Here is a 24,484-nt window from a genome sequence, read left to right on the forward strand (position 1 = left end):
GTTGGACATTACCTCCTTTTTAATTCTATTATTACTACCAGGTACTTGATGGTATTTATATGATCTTTTTAACACTTAATCTTATCTATATGTTCATTTTCACACTTAATGTGATCACTTTAACAATTAAGATGGCATTTTTACCCCCAATTTTAATGGGATCTGGAGTCCCATCACAAGTTTTTTAACTGTACCCTTAGAAGTTCGGTCCATAGGACTGTATGCAGAATTATGCATCTTTATAGTTACAAACTTCCTCCTCCCTTATTCCCCCTCTTGTTTTTTTACTGGGATCTATTTTCAATTGACTTTATATACATATGATTAACTCCATGTTAAGAGTGCTGAATGTTTTATATCATAAATTTATAGTTATTGTGATTAAAAACTTCCTAACATGAGCATTTAAAATATTAATTATTTAAGGAATGTTTTTGGGCAGGTTAAAGGACATTTAGAAAATAAATTGGATCCCTACTTCACATGTGTCACTAAAATAAATTCCCAATAGATTAGAGATTTAAAATTTAAAATAAAACCACTGAAATATGAGGAAGACTGTAGGGTACATGAAAATTTTTTGACAGAACACACGAAGTGCTAAACATAAAGGAAAAAATAAGCTTGATTACATTAAAATTAAGACCTGTGGGGCAGGGGTTATGAAGCAGCAAGTTAAACCACCACCTGGATGCCAACACCCTATATGAAGTCCCACCTCTGCTTCCAATTCAGCTTTTGACTAATTCACCTGGGAGGAATCAGATCGTGATCCAAGTACCTAGGTTCTGGCGACCCAGCGGGGAGACACGGATGGATTTCCTGGCTCCTAGCTTTGTCCTTGCTCAGTCCTTATCTACTGGGGACACTTGGGGAGCAAACCAACAGAAAATCTCAATCTCTCTCTCTGTTACTGCTTTTCAAAAAAAATCTTAGGAAAAGAAAGGATAACTTTGATACTGTTAAAAATTAAGAATTTGTATTAGCAAAAGACACCATTAAGAGAGTTGAACAGCTGGGGCCGGTGCTGTGGTGCAGTGGGTTAACGCCCTGGCCTGGGGCGCTGGCATTCCATGTGGGCGCCAGTTTGAGACCCGGCTGCTCCACTTCCTATCCAGCTCTCTGCTGTGGCCCGGGATAGCAGTGGAAGATGGCCCAGGTCCTTGGGACCCACGTGGGAGACCAGGAAGAAGCTCCTGGCTCCTGGCTTTGGATCAGTGCAGCTCCGACCATTGTGGCCATCTGAGGAGTGAACCATCAGATGGAAGACCTCTCTCTCTCTCTCTGCCTCTCCTCTCTCTGTGTAACGCTGACTTTCAAATAAATAAATAAATCTTTTAACAAAAGAGAGTTGAACAGCAAGCCATAGTGGAAGAAGATATTGCAGTTTATATATATAATAGAGGACCATATCCTAGAATATACATTTTTATGTTAAAAAAAAAACTAAAAAACCTCCTTTTTAAAACATAAGAAACTGAAATAAGTATTTCATACAATATGGTATAACAGAATAGAGTAAGCATGTGAAAACATACTGCATATAATTTTTCATCAGGATACAACTAAAATTACAATAAGAAACCACACTCACGAGAGTATTAGTTAGGATGTGGAGACAATGGCACTCTAACAAAATTGCTGGTGCAGCATAAAGTGGAAAAAGCACTCCAGAAAACTGGCAATATCTGATAAAGCTAACTTCAGGTCTATCAAAATTATACAAATCAGGTCATAAGCTTACATAAAGTCACAAAGAAAAAAAGGCAAGAAAGGGAAGAAAAAAAGAAAGAGAGGGAGGGAAGGAAGGAGGGGAGGGAAGGAAGGAGGAGAGGAAGGAGGGAGGGAGGAAGGAAGGGCATCTGTGGTGAAAGGCTTTGTTCCTTGCTGTTCCCTGGCTTTTCCACCGTCCCCCAGGTCTTCAACAAACACACCTAGGCCTTAAATGGACCTTAACACTTTCTCTGGTTCAATGTTATTTATATGTATTTAAAATGAAAGACTTAATCATAGCATTAGTCCTAAGTTGATTGTTGAGGTATACTTTAACCTTAGTAAAAGACTACAACTGAAATATTGAATCAGAATCAGAAGCTGAGACAGGCATTTGACTCAGCGACTGTCATGCAGGTCAAGTTGCCTGTGTTCCACATTGGAGTGCTTGGGTTTGAGTCCTGGCCCCAGCTCCAAATTCCAGCTAGCCACCAATGCAGACCCTGGGAGGCAGCAGGTGATGGTTCAAGATTTTGGGTCCCTGCATCCACATGGGGGAACCTGGATTGAGTTCCTGGCTCCTGGCTCTGGCTCTGCATCTGCTGTTGTGGGGGCATTTCAGGATATGAACTAGCAAATGAAAGATCTGTGCATCTGTCTCTTCTCTTTCTCTTACTGTCTTGTTTACTCTCAAATTTTTCTATTAATTTTTAAGACAATATATTTTTAATTTATGTTAAAGGATTAATATTACACTAAATAAAAAGGTCAACAAATAAAGTTATAAGATATAGTTCAGCAGGAATATAGTCAAGGGCTACAAACAATAATCCAATGAAAAGATGTTCACCTTCACTCACATAAAGTAAATTTTAAATAATCAGACTTAAAACTATAGTGGTTATACAAATAAGCATTTTTTAAAAAGATTCAGGAGATGCATTAAAGTATTGGTGGTTATTTTATGATTTCAAATTCGAAATAATCCTTTCCAATACACTGGAATTATCTTTTAACCGATCTGTCTTGCTCCTATTTCTTGGTTGAAATCTTCAGTATTCCTGACTGTAATCAGAATTCAAGGCCACAGTTTTACCCAGTATTTATTTTGTTTATAATGTCATCTATCATCTTAGAGCCCTGACAAACCTCATGTCAGTGGATCCACTAACCCTGCTGATAATTTATTACTGAAGGATAGCATCTGAGAGGCGGGTGCTGTGGTGCAGCAGTGTCAGCTGCGGCTTGTGATGCTGGCATCCTCATCACAGCACCAGGTTCGAGTCCCATAGCTCAGCTTCCTATCCAGCACCCTGCTCATGTGCCTAGTAAAGTACCTGGGTCCCTGCACAACGCATGGGAGACCTGGATGAAGTCTTGGTTCCTGGTCTCAGCCTTTTCTAGCCCTGGCTGCTGTGAGTATTTGGGGAGTGAACCAGCAGATGGAAGCTCACTCGCCATCCTCTGCCTCTGCCTCTGCCTCTCCCTCTCCCTTTGTGTGTTTGTCATTCTGTCTTTCAAACAAATAAATAAATATTTTTTTAAAAGAATCTCATCTGAAACCAGTAATCTTAAATTTAACATAGTTTTTTTTTATTCTAGAAAATGCTTTTAATTCCTGTTGCTTACCAGGATCTGAAGTTACTAAAGTTTATAATCCTTGTGTTCACTGAGTACTTCAGTTTAAAGCTTTTCTAAACCTACATTGTGTTTCTGGTGAAGATTTGTTTATTTATTTGAAAGGCAGAGTGACAGAGGAATAGACACAGAGAGATCTTCCATCTGCTGGTTCACTCCCCAGATGACGGCAACAGCAAGGCTGGGACATACCAAAGCCAAGAGCCAGGAAATCCATTAGGATCTCTCTCACAAGCATTGTAGGGACCCAAATTATTCGGACCATCACCTGCTGCCCTTAGGTGCATTAGCTGGAAGATGGAAAGCTGAGGCTGGACCTCACACTAGGCACTTTGATTTGAGAAGTAGGCCTCCCAGGTGGCAGCTTAACCTGCAGCACAAAAATCCCTACCCTGTGAACTCTCATCTTCTGGGAAATGCTAAACTGCTGCTTACACTGACAACCACTGACTATCCCATCATACAGAAGCACCAAAGCCAACGATCTAAATATTTACTCCTATGATAATTAATACTGCCATACCAATCTGTTAATAGGTCTTGCTAATACTGTATTAGGGCTTAAAAGGCAAGCATGGAGTGTTCTATTAAAAAGCAGCAACTTAGAAATCAGAGATATTTAATATGTATTATTTAATAATAATAATAATAATATTCATCTTAGAGGTCCTTCAAGTAATTAGGGATCCTTTTTCAAACACTGAAAAAATTTTAGTGCCTAAAAGAGAAGACGACTGAAATTCCAGTAAAAAGCTTGAACATTTCAAACAGTTTGCTGGAACAAAGTGAAACAAAGAAATCTCCCCAGATGGCAACCTTTTCCCCAGGGATCAAGAGGCTTGGGCACGGACAGGGGCAAGTAGGAGAGTACTTCCTGGCTCTGAACCTGCAGGAGAGCTTTTTCCTGACTGATTAAAGAAGCAAAAAAGGGTATGAATGAAAGCAATGTGGCCAAATGAGAGAAAGGGTTAGTAACGACTTTTTTCTTCTCCTTAAGAAATTTTAGGGTGATTTTGCACATGTGGAAATATGCAGGCTTCTGCAGCACAATTTCATCTCAGACGTTGAAACTGTGAAACATTCTTCCATACGAGCAATGAAGACAAAGCATCCTTAAGTAGCAATTAATGTATTCAGATAAGTTACAAATAATTTTAAGTATTCAACTCTATGTATACTGTATACATATTACATACATTATGACATTGCTTTTTATCAGAATTTGGTTCATATTATGTTACATACCCTACCACTCATATTTATTAACTATGACCTGGTTTCCTTTGTTACTCTTCTTATTAAAAAAATACTCCCAAAGTTTCAGTTTCTTGGATTTTCCTATGTTTCTGAGACTGTTCTTCCTCACTTAAGGTCCTGCTTTCTGTCTCCAAGCCTGGGCGGAAGAGTTCACAACAAAACATTCTGAGCCAGGGAATATAGGACAGAACTGGCCAGGAAAGCCCGAGTGGAGGCAGTGGACATCAAGACTTGAGTACGACGGCAGTTGTCAGGGATAACACAGAATCCACCCACCTCTACCTTGGCCATTGTGGAATACGAACTTCCAGCTGGACTATTGCTGGTATTAGTCTTCACTTAATCTTACTGAATAACAGACATTAGTTCTGTGTGTTGATTTCAGACAGGATAGAAGATGATGAGGATGTTTCTTAAAACTGTCACTGTGCTTATGTTATTCCCATTATTCTCTTCATCCTCAACACAGAATTTATGTTTAGCCTTCCACAACTGATAAATTTCTTACAACAGCCTTTGCACACCTCTCTGGAATTCTCTTTACCCAAAACACAATTTGGGCACTCTTTTTATGAACAAGTAAAACAGTATATGATTAAAATTCATATGAATCGCCAGGGTAATTGTTAAAAATAAAAAACACCAGTTTCTACCTCTGATATACAAAACTAGAATCCATGGAAGGGACAGGTGATTCTTTATTTTTAAAATATCTCCAAGTGATATTTTGATGCTGTAACTTGATACACAAGGTCATAGTACTTCTGGTGTGTGTGTGTGTATGTATATGTGTGTGTGTGTATATATATACACATATATACATATATATGTGTGTGTGTGTGTGTGTATATATATATATATATATATATAGTGTGTCTATAACATCCAAACAGAACATTTTTGAAAATCAAAGAAGGGCTACTAACACTTCATTGGCTCATCTTGCAAAAACAAACATTTCCGGGCAATCAGGATACAAGGTCATCCTAATTATAAATCACCATCTTCCTCCACCTCGGCCCTTTACCTATTTTTTAACAGCGTTGAGATAAAATTTTCATACCATCAGTATATTCATTTAAAATGTCCAACTCGGGCTGGCACCGTGGCTCACTTGGCTAATCCTCCGCCGCGGCGCTGGCACACTGGGTTCTAGTCCCAGTTGGGGCGCCAGGTGCTAATCCCAGTTGCTCCTCTTCCAGTCCAGCTCTCTGCTGTGGCCCGGGAGAGCAGTGGAGGATGGCCCAGGTGTTTGGGTCCCTGCACCCGCATGGGAGACTGGGAGGAAGCACCTGGCTCCTGGCTTTGGATTGGCGCAGCGCCGGCCGTGGCGGGCATTAGGGGAGTGAACCAACAGAAGGAAGACCTTTCTCTCTCTCTCTCTCTCTCTCACTGTCTATAACTCTCTTTCTGTCTCTCTCACTGTCTAACTCTGCCTGGCAAAAAATAAATGACTAAAATGTCCAACTCAGGACTAGCATTTTGGCACTGTGGGTTGAGCCACCACCTACGATGTCAGCATCCCATCTGTACACCAATTCGAGTCCTAGCTGCTCCGTTTCTAATGCAGCTCCCTGCTAATGTGCCTGGGAAAGTGGAAGATGACCGGGTTGGTTGGGCCTTTGCTACCCATGTGGGAGATGTGGATGGAATTTTAGGTTTCAGGCTTTGGTCTGGTCCAGCCCAGCCCCAGCTGTTGTGACCATTTGGGGTGTGAACCAGTGGACAGAAAATCTATCTCACTCTCTCTCTGTAAGGTTCTAGTTGGTGATTTTTAATTTTGCAACCACTACTCAATCAATTTTAGAACATTTTCATCATCCCCCATACCCTTCAGCAGTCACCCACATCTCCCTTGCTTCTCTTAAGCCCTAGGTAAACAATCATCTAGTTTTTTAAAATCTATGGATTTTCCTATGCTTGGAATTTCCTATAAAGCAAATAATACAATAAGTAATATTTTAAGGCCAGCTTCTTTCATTTAGCAAAAATGTTTTCACAGTTCATCCGTGTTGTAACATGTATCAGTGTTTCATTCTTTACAATTGCTGAGTGCTCAGTTACAAGGCTGTATCACACTATATTTATTCATCCATCAGCTGACAGACTCCAGGTTGCTTCCACGTTTTGGCTATCATGTATGAATGGTGCTGCTGTGAACGTTCATTGAGAAGTTTCTGTGCAGACATTCCTCTTGGATATCCATCTATGTCCCCCCAACGTTTGTCACCCCGATGCAATGCACTGACCTTGGAGGGTTCTTAGTAAGAGTTTTCACAGGCGTGTAGGAGAACAGGAAATCAGCGTGAAGACCTGAGAGGTAGAACATGATCTCACTTAGATTATATGATATAGCGGTTTTGCCCTAAAAATACACTTACACCCCTTCTAGAAATGATTCCAATAGTTGTTCAGAAATAAGAGTGGTTGAGGAAATGACATAGGTGGGGAGAAAGCAAACCTAAAGGATCAACAAAAATCCCTGCTGGGCTACCAGGGAGTCTTTAGGGTCTCAAGTCATTTATCAAAGAGCAGATGGACCAATATATTAAAATTAGTGTAAACGTTGCAAAAAACTTTGTTCTCTGACCAAAGACTTTCATTCTGCATCTTGAATAAAAAGTTCTAATTTCCAGTGTTAATGGTTTACTTACTGCTGACTTCTTTAATTTAGTCATTTCTTAAAATTCATGACATTGGCAGGCTGTTCAGGGAATGTATTTAACCTTACAAAGTTCTACACATAGGACTAATAGTCTTATGTGAAGAACGACACAGTAAAGTTAGTTATGTTAAAGTAAAATCAATACCTACAGAAGAGAAAATTAGAAAGGAAACCACTGATTTTCCTTTCCTCTTCTTCCATGTCACAAGACTGAGCCAGTTTGGAACTTTTAGGAATCATTATATTATAAAAGTCTCCAGGTTTCCACTCTAATGGGTTCCAGGTTTTCCTGCTATGGGGATGAAACTAGCAGACTTAGTAAATCCTTATTTATTTGTCCCAAAGGCCTGGCAGAACTCTTTCTTCTCTGGTGCTGGTTTCTATTCATTCACTGCCTCTTCTCAGGTTCTTTGGTTGCCCATCATTAATCTTTCAAGCTACAGCTGGGTGGGTTCAGAACAAAACCATCAGAGGAACTAAAAAATGAAATATTTACCTGCACCAACAGGGGGGAAAGACTCATCAACCTTATCCTTTCAGTGTAATCACATTCTTATTTTATTCACTTTCAAGATAGAAGACAGGAAACACACAAACACACACACACTCATTCTCTGTTTTTTAAATATATATACACATACATATATTTTGTACTATCTATTCTCATTTGTAATGAGGTGTAATATATAGAGCTCAGTTAGTTACCATGGAGACACTGGTTCTCTGTTTCTTATCACAGAGCCACACTATCGTCTGGTGTCAGCCAAGGAGGGATGACAAAGGCCTCCCCAAGAGCCTAGCTCTGCAATTACTGAGCAATCAAGCGCCTCCTTTAATAGAGCACATCCAGGTATACATGGCTCCTTGCTCAGCACTGTCTTGTCTTCCCTTTTAAACTTATACATAGCAGGATGCAGTTACTGACTATAGACATTTTCCTCTGCTGGATGGCCTGTTTATTCCTAATTTCAATGATATTCTCCGGTTTATATAACAGAGCTCACTAGCCACTGTCCTCATTATTTTTAAACCTCTCAATTTTTCAAATTGTTAATAAGTATTTTCTTTTGCAGACATACAGTGATCTTTTTGTGTATGAGTCTTTTTTTATGATTTGTCATTAACTGGCAAAGTGACAGAGGGGATAAAATGAAAATCAGTCTCTAAATTTACTCTTAGTCCTGAGTTTTCCCTAATTTCTGTAACCAAATCACTAAAGTCATTAATAAAGAGGAAAAAATCTAAATGACCAGCATTCATTCTCTGTCTTCTGGTAGTGATATAAATGAGATGCTAAATCAATCAAATGCATATAATGGGAAGAGAAATAGGCTGAGTTCTTTAAAAGGATTTTTATTGTGTTTGGGGGGGATATTCCTCAGATTTGTCTTGGATGCTCAGACTCAGACATTCTCAAGTCACTTGGGAATTTGAAGTGAAATAGAGTATGGACTGAGGCATTCAAATTAGCCTGAATCTACTAGTGTAGACAGACTTCTTTAGTAACAGCTCTCTAAATTTTACTTTGTGTTCTGTCTATAAGGTTATAACATATATAGCTGTATTTGATTTTGTTCAGAAGTTCTACAAATTCACTAACATGCTCTTATCTCTGAGACAGAAGAAATAGGTACTTAAAAAGCGTGATGGGGAGAGATGGAAACAGTGAGATACTAAAAATATACATGACATGGCCAATGCTGTGAGTAAATTTAAAATCCACGTGAGAAAACAGCCTTACACTTATGCACCAGGCTCAGTAATAGGAATGAAATAGCAAAGATATACAACAACATAAGTGTTTTGGGCAGGATCAATCCAAATCTAGAGTTATTGCTATCTTTTGAATGTGTCCTCCAAAGTTCACATGCTGAAAACTCAACACTCAATGCAACAATGATGAGAGGTGGGATTTAATAGTTGATTAGGCCGTGAAGGCTTTACCCTCATGAGCAGAGAAGTGTCGCTGTCCCAGGAGCGGGTTAGCTTTGCTGGAAGAGGCTTCCTGATAAAAGGATGAGTTCAGTATGTCTCTGAATTCATTGTCTTTGTGTCTTCCACCACGGGTAGACAGAGCATGAAGGCCCTCACCAGATGTAGTCCATCAATCTTAGACCAGCCTCCAGAACCATGAGCCAAATCAATTCCCATTGTTTATAAATGACTCAGGCTGTGGTATTCTCTTATAGCAGCTCAAAATGCACTAAGACAGGAAGATTTAGTGGAAGAGGTGAGATTTGACATTAATCTTGAAGAATGGAAGGAAGAGGAAAATATATTCTAGGCAAGGAAACAGCAGAAGCTAAAATGCAGTAGTGGGAATGGTCTTGGTCTTCCCAAGAGAACTGTGATAATGACAGCATTACTGAAGCAAACTATTTTTGAGTTTCAAGATGATGTCTAGAATCAGTTCAGGTGGTGATATCAGCTTCTTCCTCTCAGATCAACCCCCAAGGTGCTTCCCTACTCACTTTGTGGGGTTCAGAGATAGAGGAGGAGTGTAGGAAGAAGGTAGGAAAGAATAAAGAGGAAGAAGAAGGGGGTAGAGAAGGGAAGGAGAGGAAGGGACGAGACAGGAGGGAAGGCAAAGGAGGGAGAACAATTACATTCAAAATGACACAAAAAAGAAATGAAAAGCAGAGGTTGCTTTTTTTTTTTTTTTTTTTTTTTTTTTTGCAGGTGGAGAACAAAGAAGGTTTTCACAGGCAGAGTGTGGACACATTCTATGCTATATGATCCCCATATGCCAGGAATGTCATTAATTAGATAGAAATGAAGGACTGGAGACTTGCCAAATGCCGCTCAGGAGATCAAGGGCTACACACTCATATGTTTTCACCTATGCTCTGGAATCCTTAGCATAGCAGCACAGTATGTATAGGCTTTGTCAGGAGCTTGACAGGAGCTGGAATCAACAGGAGGGTTTTAACAGATAAGGTGAACCTGGCATTTGTATTACCGAAGGATGGATCCATAAATATACAATGTCTCTGAGCTGGACACTGGATAAAAAGATACTTGAAAGTCAGCATAAAAGTTTATTGGGCTACTTGAAAACATTTGCAAAAACATTTACTGAGAGGTGTTTGGAAAGAATGAAGACCTTTGTGGTAATATTAACAAGACGTGCTCCACAAATATGACCTATTTTGACTATGTGCCGAGCACCAAGTCTGACCTCACACAATCCTACCAGACAGTCAACTCCATACAGGACAGAAGAAAATGAAGTCCAAGACAGGTGAAGTCAGCTGCCCAAATTCACAAAGTGGTACGTACAAGATGGAACACAGAGACCTGCACCTATTATAACAAAGGCAGGATATGCTTAAAATAAATATATAATTATTGTAGCATCTATTTATTCAGGATTTTCCTCTCTTTTAACCACTTTTGATAAGGTTACAATGAGAAGGCATTAATAAAATAACTCATATTTTCTTTGTAAATACAAGCCAGGAGATAAAAACCAGAGAGGACATTTCGGAATACAGGAGGAACAGAAACAGTGCTCACAGGCTCTTCTTAGGATGTCAGAACAAAACAGTCAGTCAAGTGAATTTTGTCCCTTTAGCTGGGAAGAACCTTTGTGGTAGAGATGGAGAGAGAGAGAGAGAGAGAGAGAGAGAAGTAAAAAAAATTTTAGTAATTCTCATCTTCATTTATTTGCCATTTTATGGTTACAAAATTACAAATTCTGGGCCTGGCACCGTGGCCCTGCAGGTTAACACCCTAGCCTGGAGCGCCAGCAACCCATATGGGCGCCCGTTCTAGTCCTGGCTGCTCTACTTCCAATCCAGCTCTCTGCTATGGCCTGGGAAAGCAGTAGAAGGTGGCCCAAGTCCTTGGGCCCCTGCACCACATGGGAGATCCGGAAGAAGTTCCTGGCTCCTGGCTTCTGATCGGCATAGCTCTGGCCGTTGCGGCCAATTGGGGAGTGAACCATCGGATGGAAGACTTCTCTCTCTCTCTCTCTGCCTCCCCTCTCTCTGTGTAATTTTTCTTTTTTTCTTTTCTTTTTTTTTTTTTTTTTTGACAGGCAGAGTGGACAGTGAGAGAGAGAAAGGTCTTCCTTTTTGCTGTTGGTTCACCCTCCAATGGCCACCATGGCCAGCGCGCTGCGGCCGGTGCACCGCGCTGATCCGATGGCAGGAGCCAGGTACTTCTCCTGGTCTCCCATGGGGTGCAGGGCCCAAAGACTTGGGCCATCCTCCACTGCACTCCCTGGCCACAGCAGAGAGCTGGCCTGGAAGAGGGGCAACCGGGACAGAATCCAGCGCCCCGACCGGGACTAGAACCCGGTGTGCCGGCGCCCCAAGGCGGAGGATTAGCCTAGTGAGCCGCGGCGCTGGCCTCTCTGTGTAATCTTGACTTTCAAATAAATAAATTAAAAAAAAAAAAAAAACAAGATTACAAATTCCATGATCTGGGTTTCTTGTCACTCCTTGAATATGACAAGTTTATTCTTATCTCAGGTCTTCGCACTATTTGTCTCCACTTGAAATAGATGACTAACTTCTTAACACCCATGTCTCAGCTCAGATGTAAATTCCTCATACTTATCTCTCTTCATAGCACATAATACTATCTGAAATTGTCTTTTTAAAAAATATGTATTTATGTATAAAATTTTATTCATATGACTATAAAGTTGTATTCATTACTATAGCTCCATTTTTTAGAGGGGTCGTTGGCACATGTAAGCACTCAGTAAATATTTACTGAATGAATGACCACATACCAGTTAATGGGAATAGGGCACAACTGCTAATGCTCCAAAATCTAGAAAGCACATACATATATTCTATAGTCAATGTCACCACTAGGGGTTAATCTGCATATAAACTGGCTATATCAAAATATCTAAAAATCAGAGAATTTGATTTACTATCAAATTTTTACTGACTTATTTTTGCAGGAAATCCTTCAACTCTATTTAAATTTATTTAAATTCTTGGCATAGCTGTGTGCCCAGTTACTGTCCAAATTCCCTTCAAAGCACTGGTATGAAGGACTTTTGGAAAAATAAAGAAGAGCAACAAAATGTAAGTTATTTCAATGAGTTTTGAAGTTTTTATTGCCATTTCCAACAGACAATAAAACTTCTGTTTTCATTTGCCAGAAATGTCCGTGTAAACACTGAAGTTTTTATTTCTGCTTTTCTGACTAGTACAAGTTATACTGCTCTGAACAGCAAGAAAAGAACACCATGGTTAACAAATGAAAAACAGCTGGTCAAAGCAGGTAACTTCTTTGTTTACAATCCAGAGTTCCTTTGGGATTTTCTGGGTATTTGAAGAGAGAATGACATCCACAGTTGAGAATTCATTCTCACGCTCTTGCATGTGCACAGGTTTTTTCTGCTCGTTTTTCCTGGAATTACGAACACGCCCTTCATGGGTTTTATCGCATTCCCGTTTTGCTGGTCTCATGTTATGCTGAAGGATTGGCAGTCTGAATGCACATCCCCTCCCCCCACCCTCCCACTACAAGGCTTGGCAAGAATCAACACAGGAATATTTGCATTTGGTAGAAGATAAAGGTAGCAAACTCCTAACTCTAGGCCGAGAAGCAATTACACTGGAAAACACTGAATTATTTGTATCCCTACTGCCAAATTTTTGTTTTGCTTTGTTCTTACTTTCAGAATGAGGCTTAGGTAATAAATACAAGAAAATCTCATGTTGGATTTCACAAGGTGATCTCAGTTCCTTCCAATGGGAGTCTTAACTTTAAGATTTGTTTGTTTATTTGAAACAGTTTCAGAAAAGCACAGTTTCAAAAAAATGCAGAAGCCAGGAGGCGGAGCTTCTTCCAGGTTTCCCATGTGGGTACAGGAACCAAGCATTTGGGACATCCTCTGCTGCTCTCCCAGGAGCATCAGCAGGGAGCTGGATTCAAAGTAGAACAGCTGGGTCTCAAACTGGCACCCATATGGGATGTCAGCTCACAGGCAGCAGGTTTATCCACTATGCCACAACGCCAACCCTGGAAGTATTAACTTTTATTTATTTATTTACTTATTTGCTGGGCTGATGGCTTAAGGTTTTCCTATGGAGTCTTTCTTTTTAAACAGAGGCCATAGCTGTCATTGTTTTCTTGTGCAGATTTTTGTTCTTAATTCCTCAAGGAGTTCTGTTTCATTATTAGGATATTACACATTATTTCAACCCTCTTTTCACTGTAAGAAATTAAAACAGGTATTTGATGCCTTGGATGTATCTGTTGGAAAGGAGAGTCCCAGTCATGGTGTTGTTTCTGGTCACAGGAGTCCTTTCCAACAGACTGTAAATTACTAATCATTCTCTTTTTGGAATGCTATTATTGTGAAGGAAGGCATTCCCCAACACAGCATGTATATCTTGGAAACATCTCTAGCAATTTCATCTTACAAACTTGTAGTGTGGTTCATTTGCCTGGGCAAAGGGTGTTTTAAGCAAAACACAATGTTTAATGCATTGTATGAAATTCTTTTAAGGAAAGCTTTTGTCTTTTTATCACCACACCAGAGCAGGTGCAAGGTGATAAGAAAAAGCTGATCGGATTAACACAGGGCAGTGCTTAGTGAACTATGCATGGGTAAACAATATGGTAAGGAGAACCTTAATAAACTCAATAATGGCATCAGGAAATTACAATAGAACATAGAAAATAGTAATACAAGAACACATCTTTGGAAAGCTATGCAAAGTCTTTGAGATTACCCCAATGTAAAGAAGTGCCCTCTAGCTTTAGTAGCACCTAAAGTTAACAAATCCTGGTTTTTATCCTTTTTTTATACTTTAGAAATCTTATTTTTAAAACATATGAATTAAAGAGTAACAGAAAAAAAATTACAAAGATGTGATGGCATCCAAGAGGTACATATATCATCAGGAAATAGTGAGACTAATGAAAAAAGGGCTGACTTCTGGTCCTCAACAATCAAAAGTATATAATTACATGACTTTTCATCTGTATCACATTTTTTTTCTATAAAAAAGAACTGTGGATCCTGGGTTTCGGCACCAAAAAAAAAAAAAAAAAAAAAAGAGCTGTGGATAGGTGGTGTTACTGATGATGAAATAAGTATACTAACATTTATTCAACCAAATATTTTCCTTTATAGGAAAAAACCTGGGGAAATTATATACTTATTTCACTGGTAAACACAGTACACATTTTCTATTTTTCAGATTTTGCATTGCCTTTAGCATCAGCTTAAGAAGCCACTGGAAAAAAACAATTTCAACTTACAAATTCTCTTTTCAAACTATTCTTAATTTTAAATAAAAAATGTCACCACTTTGGTCACTAGACTTAGGTTCTAATTACTGTGATAGTATCAAAAATAAAAATAACATCAATCCAAAAACATTAAAAAATTATTAAGTACACTTTCAGAGGACCTTGCCTTCAATTTTTCATTTTTTTATTCCCTTAGCCAACGCTTCAGTCCTAGCCACCAGGACCTCTCTTTCAACTGTGCCTCTCTGGCAGTCGATTGTCCACAGTACTCTCAGCAGCACCCTCTCAAAGTATAGCTCCTCTCATTCCCTCCTGCTAAAAAGTCCTCAGTGGCTTCCAATACAAGAGGGAAGATTTTCCACTCTCATCTTCTAACACTTCTATAGTGCTTGCTCTGTGGCAGGCATCGTTCTAGATGCTTTATATATAGAGTTCCTCAGCTCAGTCCTGTGAGGGAGGCACAAATATTATCCTCATTTGACATAAGAGAAAATCAAAACACAGAGTCAAGTCACTTGTCAAAGGACAGTCAGCATGCTTCAGCGCTGAAATCAGTACAGAGACTCTGGCTCCAGCCTCCTATTTCTGCTTCTTTTCCTATCTCATCCACTCGTCACCATTCTCTGATACCAGGTACTTTTCTACCTTTGATCTTTGCTTTTAATTCTCTCTTTACCCATGTGCTTTCTTCTCTTATTTTCCTGTCTCCGTCCATCAAGACCCATCTGAAATGGACACTTTGCCCATTTCACAGCACACTTCACTTAAACTATTATAAAATCATATTTTATCCTATATTAATTTATAACACTGTCCCCTTTCAGTACTCATTGTTACCGGCACAAAGGAGATTGGCAGGCAATTGCTGTAACTAAAAATTAATGAACTACTGGATGTAATCATGGTATCGCCAAAAAAAAAAAAAAAAAAAAAAAAAAAAAAAAAAAAAAACCACAGGCACTCAACACATGTCAACTGGTTTGAAAAGACAAGTATATTCAAAAGGCTAGACTAGAGACTCTAAGGGCAATTTCAGAACTGTTTGACACTGATATAATAAATAAATAGCATTATAAAATAACGTTGAAAACGAGAACACATTTTTATGGATGCAGCTCTCCCTGAGCACCTGCTACACGCCAAGCAATGCAAGTTCGAGGTGGGGCTGGCACTGTGGTGCAGCAGGTGGGGCTGATGCTTGTGATGCTGGCACCCCGTACTGGAGTGCCAATCTGATCCTAGGGACTCTACTTCTGATCCAGCTTTCTACTAATGTGCCTGAGCAGGCAGCAGTAGATGGCCCAGGTGCTTGAACCCCTGACGCCCATGTGGGAGACCTGGATGGTGATCCTGGCTCCTGACTTCAGTCTGGCACAGCACTGACTATTGCAGCCATTTAGGTAATGAACCAGTAAATGGAAGATCTCTCTGTCTCTCTGTCTCTATTGCTCTGCCTTTCAAATAAACAAATAATCTTTTTAAACAGAGTTAAATAAAAAGAACTACACACATACACACATGTGTTCATACACATATTATATATCAGTCTAGCCTCCTCATTTTTTAAAAAGATTTATTTTATTTATTTGAAAGAGTTACAGAGAGAGGCAGAGACAGAGAAAGAGGTCTTCCATCTGCTGGTTCACTCCCCAGATGGCCACAACGGCCAGAGCTGCACAGATCTGAAGCCAGGAGCTTCTTCCGGGCCTCCCACGGGGGTGCCAGGCCCCAAGGACTTGGACCATCTTCTACTGCTATCCCAGGCCATAGCAGAGAGCTGGATTGGAAGAGGAGCAGCTGGGACTAGAACCGGTGCCCATATGGGATGCTGGTGCTTCAGGCCAGGGCTTTAACCCGCTGCACCACAGCACCGGCCCCAAGCCTCCTCATTTTTTCAGGAAAGAAATCTAAATGGGAAAGTAAGACTGGGATTTCATATAAAATATAAGATATCACTAGGGATTCTTATAAATGGGAAAGTATGATTGGTTAAAAGCCTTTAAAATATATACCAACTGGACACAGGTCTCCCTTCAGTGGGGATAAACAGGAAGGACCCAAAGATAAAGTCCTAAAAGCAATGAAGTATAATGGATACACTCCCAGGGATTTACAAGAAGAAGAGACTCTTGTGTTTTCTATATTTATAATGTAATCACTACTATGTATGGAATTTATGGGAAGTTAAGATTCCTCAGTGAAAGGTGCTATACTAGTTTAAACTATGAACAACGATGACAGCTTTGTCTGCCATAAAAAACAACGAAGCTTTAATACATTGCTTAAGGGGTATGTTTGAAGCTGTGGTATTCCCTAGATCTCCATATGAAAATATCCTTAAAACAACGTCCAGGTTTTTAAGGTGTGCAGATTTTTCTTCTTTATTTCAACAGATACTTGCACTTTTTCTCTTCTTCCTATGGAATAAGCCAAATCAAAATGTCTTTTCCTTTAGTTTTTGTTTGCTTAATCAAGATGATTTTCTTCATGATTGATTATAAAGGCTGTGATTACAGTATCAAATCTGTCAAAGAAACAATTTAATGTAAAACATTAACAATTTAGCAGTGTTTAAGTCTAAAACAATATAAAAACTCTGCATTTAATAAGGTGAATGAGGCTGGAGCTGTGGTATATTGGGCTAAGCCCTCGCCTGTGGCACTGGCATCCCATAGGGGCACCAGTTCATGTCCAGCTGCTCCTCTTCCAATCCAGCTGTCTGCTATGGCCTTGAAAAGCAGTAGAGGATGGCCTAAGTGTGTTGGCACTGGCAACTGCATAAGCGACCACCTGGAAGAAGCTCCTGGCTCCAGGCTTCAGTTCAGCATAACTCCAGCCATTGCAGCCATTTGGGGAGTTAACCAGTAGGTGGAAGACCTTTCTCTGTCTCTCCCTCTCTCTGTTTGTAACTCTCTCTTTCAAATAAATAATAAAATATTTCAGAAACAGAATAAGGTGAATGCATTTTCTCTCAATTGCAAAAGGAAGTTCTGGTCACCTTTATTATTTATTATTATATATTATGGTAAAGGGAAATACTTTGTAAGTCTTTATACAGTTTTTTAAAGGTAGTACTCCCTCTTTTTTTAATATTTATTTATTTAAAAGAGTTACAGAGAGAGGTAGGCCCAGAGAGAGAGGTAAGCCACCTGCTGGTTTGCTCCCCAAATGACCACAACAGCCACAGCTGAGCTGATCCGAAGCCAGGACCCAGGAGCTTCTTCCCAGTCTCCCACACAGATGGGGCCCAACAACTTGAGCCATCTTTTACTGCTTTCCCAGGCCATAGCAGAAAGCTGGATCAGAAGAGGAGCATGCAGGATTGAAACTGGCGCCCATATGGGATGCTAGCACTGCAGGCTGGGGCTTTAACCCACTGAGCTATAGCGCCAGCCCCTTTTATACACAGTTGATGGCCAAAACAAGACCATTTTCTGATGAGTTTATAAAGGTCACCAGCTATTATGAAACCAGAAAAGATAATATGACAACAGAAGCAAGACACACACTAGTAGGTAATAATTGTAGCTAAAACTTTGGGGGAAAATAGAATCAGAGAATTGTGTGGCAAGAGGGGACCATATTAGAATTTTGTCTTTTCTTTCTCTGGAAACACATGTCCACACACCCATTCTTGAAAAAACTAAATTTTTTTGTTGTTAGCCTCTCACAGATTCTATCATCCTCTTGTCATCCACGCTGTGATTATGCTGTTTAAGTCTACTTCTCTTCTTCTGTACTGAAGATGAAGAAGAAATAGCAGCCACTCTCTCTGCAGCGACAGCCTTTCTGTACTTGAGGGATCATGTTTAATCACTCATCAGCCTTATTATCTCCAGAATAAAAACACAGTAGAGGGTGTTTCTTAATGATGTGGTTTAATGTTGACCCACACATGGCATTCAAAATCCTTATAATCAAGTGGGGGAAGAGGAAAGAAAGGTACAGCAAGCAAAATGGAATGGAGAAATAATGGCTAAAAAGGCAAAAGGTAGAATAGAGATTCAAGATGATCAAAAATAAGACTGGGTGAGTGCTTCTCACATCCAAGACACGACTCAGAGTGCTTTGCATAGTCCCCTCCCTCCTCCTCTTAAAAACTCACTGAATGTATACTTTGTGTCGGGATCTTTCTAAGTGCTTTTCATTTATGAACTCACATAATCTTCAGAACATCCTGGGGGCAAGAGTATTCCATTCAGAAAAGACGACTGAAACATTTGTTCATAATACCTTCATCGAGCTGGTACTTTCTATAAGGCAGATATTATTTCCATCTGACAGATGAGAACACTGAGGATCACTGATTAAATGACACGCCCATAATCACAATAGCTAGGCAGGGAGGGACCTAGGATTTAAACCCAGAATGATCTGATTGCCAAGTACTTTTTGATTATGTATTTAACTTGATTGAGAGAAGAAAATAATTAATGACAAGCAGCAGCACTTAGAGTGTTTATTCCATTTCAGGTACTCTTTGAAGTATATGTACTAATGTATTTAATCCTCTTAACAACCCTGAAAATGGGTACAGATGAGGACAGTGAGGTACAATGAGACTAATATACCCAGGGTCCTTCAGTTGTGAATTGGAAAAGTCCTCTTCAAATCTAGGAAGTCCAGAGCCATGCTCTCATCCCAACACCATACTGATTCTATAATTAAAATACCAATGGGAAGAAATGTTTTGGGATTTTAAAGATTAAGAATGGTCTCACAGGGAAATATATCAGGGTACTTCAGGAAATTTGTGAAAATTACATTAAAAAATAAGTGTGCTTTGGTGAAACAGATTTTGAAAGCCATGTAGTTTTTCATACAGTGTATCTTTCTGGAACTTTCTGAAGACCACTTCTGTGCATGGAACCCTTGCTGAACACATCTGGTGGGCACTGTGAAGTGCCATATACATCAGGAAGAAAGCAATTATTTCCCCCAACTAGACCAAGTGCTAAAAGAAGACAGTCTTCAGTCATCAGCTTTCAGTTGAGGAAAATCTGCCTGCAAGGTTGTCTGAGGTCTTTGTTGGGAAACGCACCAGAGCTCCTCTTCCACAGGTGTTGATTCCAACTGCACTCCCTCCTATAAACACTCTGAATGTTAATCCCTACCTCACAGTGTGCGTCCCTAGGAAACTCACTCATGTCAACACTTTACATAATCTCATTTAACTCGTAGGAGCCTATGAATTAAGTACTGTTATCCTCATATACCCATTTTAGAAATGTAGACACAAAGACCTAACTTGCCCTCCTTCATAGAGCTGGTCAAGAATGAAGGTGGAACTTGAACCGAGGTTGTCTGATCCTGGAGGCTGTACTCTCAGCACCGACATGATCAGATGCAAAGGGAAAGATGGCAGGTATTCAGACAATCATCTGCTCAACAAGAATTTCACATGAGAAACAACAAAGGCATTCTTCGAGAAACATGGATCCTGAAGAAAAGGAAAATCTAATATTTATTTTTAAGGCATAGGTAAGAAAAGCAGTTGGAACGGCTTGAAAAGTATACAGGGTAGCCTGACACTTTTTCCTCTAGGCCTTCTACAACTTATTTCTTAGGCAGAGGGAATAAATGATATAATTCCTATTTGATAAAGGAGAAGATAATAGTCAATTAAATACATACCCTTACATATGAAATTATTTTAAATTCCAAGAGATAAGCTTTCATTTTCCAATACGATATGTTTATCATTTAATACATCTGCCTAACATCTTTCCTTATATGGGGGAAGTCAAAAACATAAAATGCCAGCAAATACCCTGCCTTTAACGAGAAGTTACAGAGTATGCTATCTATCTACAATATCCTAAGAGATATGGAACGGTGTTAATAGATGGGATGGGGAAAGAGGGCTGAGGAGGCACACAGCCATAGCTTTGGCCTGACTTAATGGTACAGAATCACGGATTCTACCCAGTCTTCTAAATTTCCATGTACTTTTATCTTTTTAAATTTTATTACTTTTTTCAAGGCAGACAGATAGGTTGAAGACATACACAAATCTCTTGACTGATATGTAGGCTTAAACTGTGTACAATCCACTTTTCAAAATTGTACTTCTTTCTTTGTAGGCACAGATAATCTTCTGTATTTCCAATGGTGGGAAGAGAAAAATTGCAACAAAAACATCCAAAATATTAAATTTATCTTTTCGGTACTCGTGTGTTCCAGGTGCATCTTTGATCTCATCTAAAATCTAAAGTAAATCTAAAACATACTCAGGACATAAGAGGACCTGAAAAACCAAGTTCAGCGAAAATGGGATGCAGTTAGCAAAGATTACATGCATCAGTGAACTGTACTAAATTGAACACTTTTAAATGCCAGAGATTTTCTCTGTGAAACTGGGGAGTTTGAAAGAAAAATCAATAATGCTGGGCAAGGGAAACCCACTTCACACTTCTCTAATTAGTCACAGCAGAATCTGGTGGATTTCCATATTACAACTGGATCAGACTTGTGAAATTGGTTTTGATCCCTGACTCACTGATACATCTTCCAGAAGAGGTTTCCCTCCTGACAATCAAAGACTTTTCAACCTTGAGTGATCCTGAAGATCACTTTTTCAGTTTGCACCCATCCTCCCTTACATTCCATGTCTGTCTCATGTTGACTACAGCAAATCTCCCTGGAGTTACCCTATAAAGCTCCACTTAAAAGAACAGGCAAAAGATCTTCAAACTGGCTGGATTGAAGTCCAGCTTGAGCCTTCAAAATCTATATTAGTAAGTGAAACCAGGCATAAAGAGGCAAAGTTCTTCAGATCTTTTATTTTTTAATAAATCGAATAAATATTGGCCATATTGTTTATATTAGGGCATGAACCTCTCTGTGAAGTCACTGCTCAAGTCTAATAATGGAGTAGGTAAAGGGTTTCTGTATTTTTCTGAATAATCAATACCAAAGCTGATGATGCAAATTTATTTGAACTCCAGGGAGCATATCCTTTGAAGTTCTGGGAAATTTTTAAATACAGTGGGCAAATCAATAACTGGACAAAAACATCTCTGTCATTGTGATCATTTTTATTTTGAGAGGACATATATCCTTAAATGAAATCTTTCACTCCTTCTAGCCTCAAATAATTTCTCTTATGAAAGGAACCATCAATTGAACATGAAACACCTTTCTTGGCCATAATTAGAAGTGGTACAGAGGTATCTCTCTGAATAGGATGACTCCTCAAGTCCCGAAGACTCTGTCTCTTTCCACTCTTTGTAAGGCTTTCGTATTTTTCTCCTTTTTCATCAATTCACATCTAAGTTTTGGAGCCGGAGCTAACTAGGATGGTTTGAGGGCATTTTCAGGAGGCATTCTATTGGCCTGGTTTGGTGGTATGTCCTGTTTGAAAGGGGATATATCTATGAGATTAAAAAAGATATATTTTTTCATTACTGCCTATTTTCACAGTCCACTAAGCAAAAATATAAAGTAATTCTTTTTCTTACCCCCATTTTCCCTTTCTCCCTTCGTTCTCTTTCTTCCCCTGTGGAGTTCAAATTAAAGAAAGGTGAAAATTGAAGCTGTTGTACGCAAGGCAATTGCAACATGCATATTTGATTTTTATGATGGATCTAAATTGCTGAATAAGGCCATGGAACAAAGGGAGACTGCAGCTTCCTGCCCATCACATGCAGCCACTGAATGCAGAACAAAAGCTTCGGCCATTAGGGGCTCAGCAGGGAGACACATTATATAAATGACTTTGTCTTCTCTGCCCCCTCCCCCCTACTGGGTGCACTGGACAGGGATGGGTGTGTGTGTGTGCATGTGTATTATGATTTGCTAGGACAAGAGATAAGAAATCCTGGGAGCAGCAATGGGAATAGAAATGAACAGTGCATTATGATTCAAAAGGGCCATGCTTTATGCACTGGACCAGTGTGGCTTTCAGTGCTGTGGTCACAGCGCCACCTAAGATAATGACTCCCCTGAGGAACTTAGTATGCTTTCAGAGTAACCTGTAGCTTTTCCTTATACTGATTTCTTTCTTTTATCAAGAATGAAGCAGAAGGAAAAATCCCTACAAAAATAAAAGCTTTAGTATTATGAGGTAATTTCCACACGTGCCTAAAGAATAATTCAACATACAATTCACAATGACACTAGTTTCCTAGGAAAACAAACTCTGAATCCCCCTTCCAGGATCAAGGTAGGAAAACAGAAGATATATCAATAAAAATTCCAAGCTATCACACAGCAGAGTCAAACTACTTTTATGAGGTTCCCTGTGGTGATGACTTGAATAGGTATTATCAATTCACCTGGCTTTAAACACCACCAATCCTGCACATGTGGTGAACAACGACTGCATAGAATTCTGGTTTGTAGAAGGATTTTAATAAATTTCACAAAGATCAATCATTTCACTACTTCTAATTCCATGGAAAGAGGTAGGGAATAAGAAGGAACCTCTGCAGTTTCCGAGTTGCAGCACAGGATGGTTAAGTACATTATTGAAGGTGACATGGTGAATTGGGAGTAGGTTAGGTTGAAATCCAGGTCACTGGATATCCACTTCTACCCCAACTACTATTGCACATTTCACGGGAGGAAATCTATCAATGTTAAGTTTCCACCACACAAACTGCAAGGATATTCCCTCCATCCTCCGGCTCTCTAACACAGTTGAGAACATCTGACCCAAAATAACTGTAAGCCCTTCAGTTATGTGTTGTAGAACCAGAACCGAGGGGTCTTGCAGAGAGGGAATCCTAATGACAGATCAACATGAGGGTACACAAATTCTGAAATCACCTCATAACAACTGAAATGTATAAAGCTAGCTAAAGGACATGCTATGAGACAACTGCTGTTTATCACATACCATAATTACTGTATAAAAATGGGCAATTCATTTAAAATACAGTTAAGTCATATGACTTATATGAAAGCTAAGAAGTTATGAGTGACAGTGGGTTGTCACTGTAGAGTAACTCAGTTCTGAGCTAGAGTTCACTGAGTTACCTTTTTTTAACCAGTTCTTTTGGTTTTCACTTTTTAAAGGTTCAATTTTTCTCTTTCTCTCTCTCTCTCTCTCTCTCTCTTAATGGGTAGGAAAGGTCTCAAAAAAACTTATGTTTAGTGGATTAAGGAAAGTAGCAAGACTTACGCTCATCAATAGTTTTAAGTAACTAGGATGAACAGATAGTAAAGCACAATTTGTAACCCTGCATAGCCAGAGATGGGAGGCTCACAGTCAGTATGGATTAATACAGCGATGGATGCGTATAGAAAGAGATTCCTGTATAGGCATGCATTTCTTTGGGCATTTACTTAGTTACTAATAAGGGCTAACTCTGATTCCATGTGCTATGGATTCTGTGAGAATAAGACAGTCATGGTCTCTGCCCTAAAGAGAATAATTTATCTTACGTGTGTCTGAGGGTTGCAGAGAAGATTTTAAACAGCTATACAAATCCCTACATTGGTTAACATATGACAAGACATGAAGAGAATGTGCAGTGCTCTATCAGAATGTGAACTGAGAGGACCTGCCTTAGTCTTTAAGGGAAGACATTTAAGCTGAGGCAGGAAAGCAAAAGAGATATGCTCTAACGACCACCATTTCACTTCAGAGTATATCTCAAATATCAATTATAAATGAAAATCAAGGAAATGCTGCTTTTCTTTAGGTTCTTTCAAACTTTCACCTCTCTTTTATCCTATTGAAAAAGCAAACTTTGCTATTTTGCTTAAAGTAAAACAAAGTATCAGTTTGGCAATCAGCCTTTAGTAATTCAAATTCAATTTCTTTAGGGTAAAAGTCAAAAGCTACAAGGTGATAACTGTGCTGTCACTAGCCACATGTGGTCCATTACATTTAAATTTATATTAAATAAGGTTCAAAATTCACTTCCTCAGCCTCACTAGACACACTTCAAGTGTGCAATAGTCACTGTATAGGATACTGTACCTAGAGACTATTAAATTAAAATTAAAATAAACAGGCAGCTCCTCAACTAAACTGGC

The 24,484-nt window shown here is 39.3% G+C and overlaps 1 long non-coding RNA gene across 2 annotated transcripts in view; it reads right to left on the minus strand.

Moving 5' to 3' along the window:
• LOC127491372 (uncharacterized) overlaps positions 1–24,484 on the minus strand; it is a 162,487-nt gene that overhangs the window by 68,552 nt on the left and 69,451 nt on the right. For both annotated transcript variants that reach the window (XR_011384077.1, XR_007920037.2), the window contains exon 2: positions 6,858–6,921. This is a non-coding gene — a long non-coding RNA (uncharacterized lncRNA). The remainder of the gene's footprint in view (positions 1–6,857; positions 6,922–24,484) is intronic.

The sequence above is a fragment of the Oryctolagus cuniculus genome, chromosome 18, assembly GCF_964237555.1.
Source record: "Oryctolagus cuniculus chromosome 18, mOryCun1.1, whole genome shotgun sequence".
Lineage (NCBI taxonomy): Eukaryota > Metazoa > Chordata > Mammalia > Lagomorpha > Leporidae > Oryctolagus > Oryctolagus cuniculus.